At 44.4% G+C, this 4630-nt stretch overlaps 1 pseudogene; it reads left to right on the top strand.

Annotated features, from left to right (window-relative positions):
* LOC122065716 overlaps positions 1–4189 on the top strand; it is a 5352-nt pseudogene extending 1163 nt beyond the window's left edge.
* Positions 4190–4630: the final 441 nt, after the last annotated feature.

The raw sequence follows: 4630 nt of genomic DNA, 5'->3' as shown, positions 1-4630 counted from the left end.
ACTTGTTTTATATTATATTTATGTATGTGGTACAAGTTAATATAGTATTATGAATGTCACATATTTGGATGCTATATTAACTTCTTTGATATTTAAATTATTGTTACAGATGACTTCTTCTATGCCCCCACTCATAATAGCAAATTGTGAAATTTGTGGGAAGAGTTGTGCTAAGTATACAACCAAGTTGGGTAAAAATATTGGAAGAGAATTTTTCAAGTGTCAAGATTCATGTAATTTTTTCATGTGGGTGGACCAACTAAATCTATGTAGATGTGGTAAAAGTCAATGTAAAGTACGAACTGCGACGAAAGGTCCAAAGAAGGGACAGTATTTTCTATGTTGCCCAAATTCAACTGGGGTAATTTATTTCTACGATTGATTTATACCTATAGACATGGTTTTAAGTATCGGTGCGTATCGTGCCGTATCGGCCGATACGTATCCGTATCGGTAGGCATCGGCACGATACATACCGATATGCTACATAGAATTTTAGACCCCCTTTTGCGTATCACCGTATCGTACGTATCGTATCGTGCCGTATCGTATCGGTACCGATACGTACGATACTCTGCGATACAAATTTTTGAAAATCTGAAAATTCCCGAGAGTATCGGTACGTATCGGTACCGTATCGGTATGTATCGACCGTATCGTGTAGTATCGAGCCGTATCGTACTGTATCGGTACCGTATCGGTATGTATCGACTGAAAATATAAAAATTCCCGTGAATGTGCCTTTTGTTGTTTGAAACAAACACTTCAAACTCTCACCAATAGTTTTCTATATTTCTCTTCTTTCTTCCCCTTTGATTCACACACCTTTTTGGAGACTCAAATGGTAGATTGAAAGAAACATTGTCGAAGTGAATGGTTCAAAGAATGAGAAAAACATAGTCCAAGAAGAACCTTGAACTTGAAAGTTGAAAATTTTGAATAGTAAGTTCTTGAATCTTTACTCACTTTTTTCAACTTTAACCTTAGATTTTCAAGTTTTTTTACAAATCTAAGGTTCATCATAGGGGTGTCAACCGGTCGGGTCGGTTCGGTTTCGGTCGGGCTTAATCGGGCTTGAAGACTTTCAAAGGCTACACTGTGTCCGCCCATTTAACTAATCGGGCTTAGTTATTGAGGGCATGGTACACTTTATATTCGGTCGGTCGGCCTCGGGCTATAATCGGGCCACCTTAATCGGACTTTAGTGGGGTCTTAATTGGGCTACGGACATGTTTAATGTTAAACGGGTTTTAACCAATTTTTAAACGGGCCCTCTTTAAAATGTGCTCTTATATTTCGGCCCACTCATGCAAGCCCAAAAAAATGATAATAAATTAATAAATGATACCAAATATAACCATTATTTAAAATGTGAACATGTTTTTACTTTTTACTTTTTACTTTCTAATTTGGGGGGTAAAATAGGTATTCTACAATCATTAAAGGGTCGGGCTAGGCCAGTGCACAATAGGCCGGTCTCGATCGGGTGTTAAACGATCGGTCTCGATCGGGCGCCCGACGGTCCAAGTGGCAAAACCAAGACCGACCGTTTATAAACGGGCCGGGCTCAAGCCCGACACGTTTAATAAATGGTTCGGGCTCAAGCCCGACACGTTTAATAGATGGTCCGGGCCGGGCCGGTCTATAAACGGTCGGTCCCGATCGGTTTAGTTAGTTCGGGCCACGAATTGACACCCCTAGTTCATCATACTTAGAATCACATTTTGTGCATCATTATTACATGAAATCATTGGATTTATAAGGATTTACAAACTTTTTTCAAGAGAAAATGAGGGTTTCAATTTATTTCAAATTTCTTAGATCTACTCATGCTCAATGATTAAAAATGTTTAGATTTTTTATATGTTATGTAAAAACAAGTATTCTACAACTTCCATGGAAAATTTTGATTTTTCTCAAAAAAATATATTTGTCTATCAATATGATACCCTCATCATTTTGAACATTTTCAACTCAATATATTTGTCTATCAATACGATACCCTCTACTTACGTATTTATGCATTCTACATGTTATATGTTACTTTTTTTAACTATTTTTTTATGCAAAAGTGTATAAAAATGTGTTCTCTATCCATTTATATGCGTATCTTTAGCGTATCTCCGATACGATACGATACCCTCCGATACGTATCTTAATTTTGACCGACCGATACGGCGACCGATACCGATACTTTAATCCTTGCCTATAGCCATGTTGCCACCGGTTTCTCCATCCAGCTCACCTATTCTTAGGCAGTCCATGTTCGCCGTCTTCCAGGCGTACTCTCCGTCATCCCCGACAAGATCCGCCACCGCCACCGCCACCTCCACACCACCCACCCCCTCACTTTCTTGGACTCTCCAATGTTTCCGGTCTCTGGCCCAGTTCTAATTACGCCAACGATATTATCATTGGCATTCTCGATACGGGTATCGTTTCTGAGAGCTCCAGCTTTTCCGAGACGGGATTGTCCCCTGTACCATCCAGTTGGAAAGGTATCTACGAAATCGGGCCTGACTTCCTTGTACCAGGAAGACCATAGGTGCCAGAGCTTTCTACAAAGGTTACGAAACCTTCCTGAGACACAGGGAAGCCCCATCCAAGAGATTTTCGAATCCAAGTCTCCCAGGGACACCGAAGGTCACAGTACTTATACCGCATCTTTGGCCGCCAGGTCTGCCGTTGAAAATGACGGTTTTTTTGAAAACGCAATCGGAAAAATGAGAGGAATGGCTCCAAAGGCGAGAATAGCTGCCTACAAGATTTGTTGGAAATTAGGTTGCTTCGACTATGATATACTCGCCGCCATGGATCAAGCTGTTGCCGACGGTGTCCATGTTATCTCTCTTTCCGTAGGTAGTGTCATTAATGATCGTTACTACTATGATCCGATCGATATCGGAGCCGTCGGGGCCACCCAGAAAGGCGTGCTTGTTTCCTGCTCAACTGGGAACTCTGGCCCTGCTCCTTGCACTGTTGTAAACATCACCCCTTGGATTCAAACCATTGGTGCCTCCACCATATATTGGGAATACCTGGCCGACGTGGTCCTGGGCGATGGAAGGGTTTTCGGCGGAGTCTCTCTTTACTCAGGGGATCCACTCAACGAATCGCATTTTCCCCTTTTCTACGGTGCCGACCTCCGTAGCAGGTATTGCTACCCCGAGGGACTCAATTCCTCTGAAGTAGTTAGGAAGATCGTTGTCTGCGATAGTGGCCATATCACGAGAGTGGAGAAAGGGAATGCCGTCAAAAGCGCCGGTGGCGTGGGGATGATATTGGCAAACACCGCCGATTTTCTGGAACAGATCATCGCCGAGTTTTATGTCATCCCTACGACCATTGTTGGCCGAATTGCAGGTGACAAGATCCGTGACTACGATAGATCGAATCAATCGGCGACTGCCACCTTTTTTTAACCGGGGAAGATGATAGAAGCGGACTCCTCGGGTCGTGGTCCGAACTAATCAGACGCCGGAGATTCTCAAAACCGGACGTCATAGCACCTGGAAAAAGCGTTCTATCCGGTTGGACCGACGCGATGGGTCCAACCAATCTAGACTTCGACACTAGCGGATCTGTGGGTTTCAACGTCATGTCTGGTACCTCATCCCCATCTCTTACCCTCACGTAAGCGGCTTAGCGGCTTTGCTTCGAAAGGCCCACCCGGAGTGGAGCCCAGCCGCTGTGAAATCTGCCCTTATGACCACAGCTTACAATCTCGACGACTCAGGCGGTGATTCCACACCGTTCGTCTACGGTGCTGGCCACGTTGACCCAGACAGAGCCTAAGATCCAGGGTTGGTCTATACATCGGTGTTAGTGACTATGTGGCATTCTCTTGTGCCGTTGGATACGATTCAAATCAGATAGAGGTCTTCCTAAGGGACCGTTTCCCTGTGGATTGTGCTTCGCACTCACCAACCTTTGGTAGTCCCGGTGATCTCAGGTACCCATCCTTCTCTGTCGTGTTTGAACCTGGAAGTGACGTGGTTAGCTATAATAGGGTGGTTACAAACGTTGGGAGTTCATTGGATGTGGTGTACGAGGCTAAGGTGTGGGGTCCATCGACGGTTGAGATCACAATTTTGCCAAGCAAGTTAGGTGCCGTTTGATAACACTCTGGGAGAATGTTTCTGGTATTCTTCTATTCTGCGGGAATGCAAATAGAACAGAAATATGTTTGGCACGTTCGGTTCATTTTTGTATTCCCCCGGAATGAACCAATGAAAAAGAATGAGTAAAGAATACATTGCAAGAGTACCAAAAAGTTGCTTTTCTATTTTTTTATAAACTTAAAAGAACAATCCCTATTCAAAACCCCCAAACCCTTTTCTCCATCTCACGATCAAAAAACCCCAAGTCCTAAGGAAAACCTATTGCAGGTTTTCACTCTCTCTCCTTCGCCGATTCCCTCTCTCTCTCTCTCGGTCGCAGGTTGTGTATCCAGGTGCGTCGCCGCTGCCCTGTCTCTCCTTCGCCGATTCCCTCTCTCTCTCTCTCGGTCGCAGGTTGTTAGTATCCAGGTGCGTCGCCGGTGCCATCTCTCTCCTTCGCCGCTTCACTGTCTCTCTCTCGCTCGGTCGCAGGTTGGGCGCAGTGTCGTCGCCGCTGCCCTCTCTCTCCT

The sequence above is a fragment of the Macadamia integrifolia genome, chromosome 2 (genome assembly GCF_013358625.1).
Source record: "Macadamia integrifolia cultivar HAES 741 chromosome 2, SCU_Mint_v3, whole genome shotgun sequence".
NCBI lineage: Eukaryota > Viridiplantae > Streptophyta > Magnoliopsida > Proteales > Proteaceae > Macadamia > Macadamia integrifolia.
The sequence above is the reverse complement of the archived record's forward strand: the minus strand, read 5'-3'. Positions and strand labels throughout refer to the sequence as shown.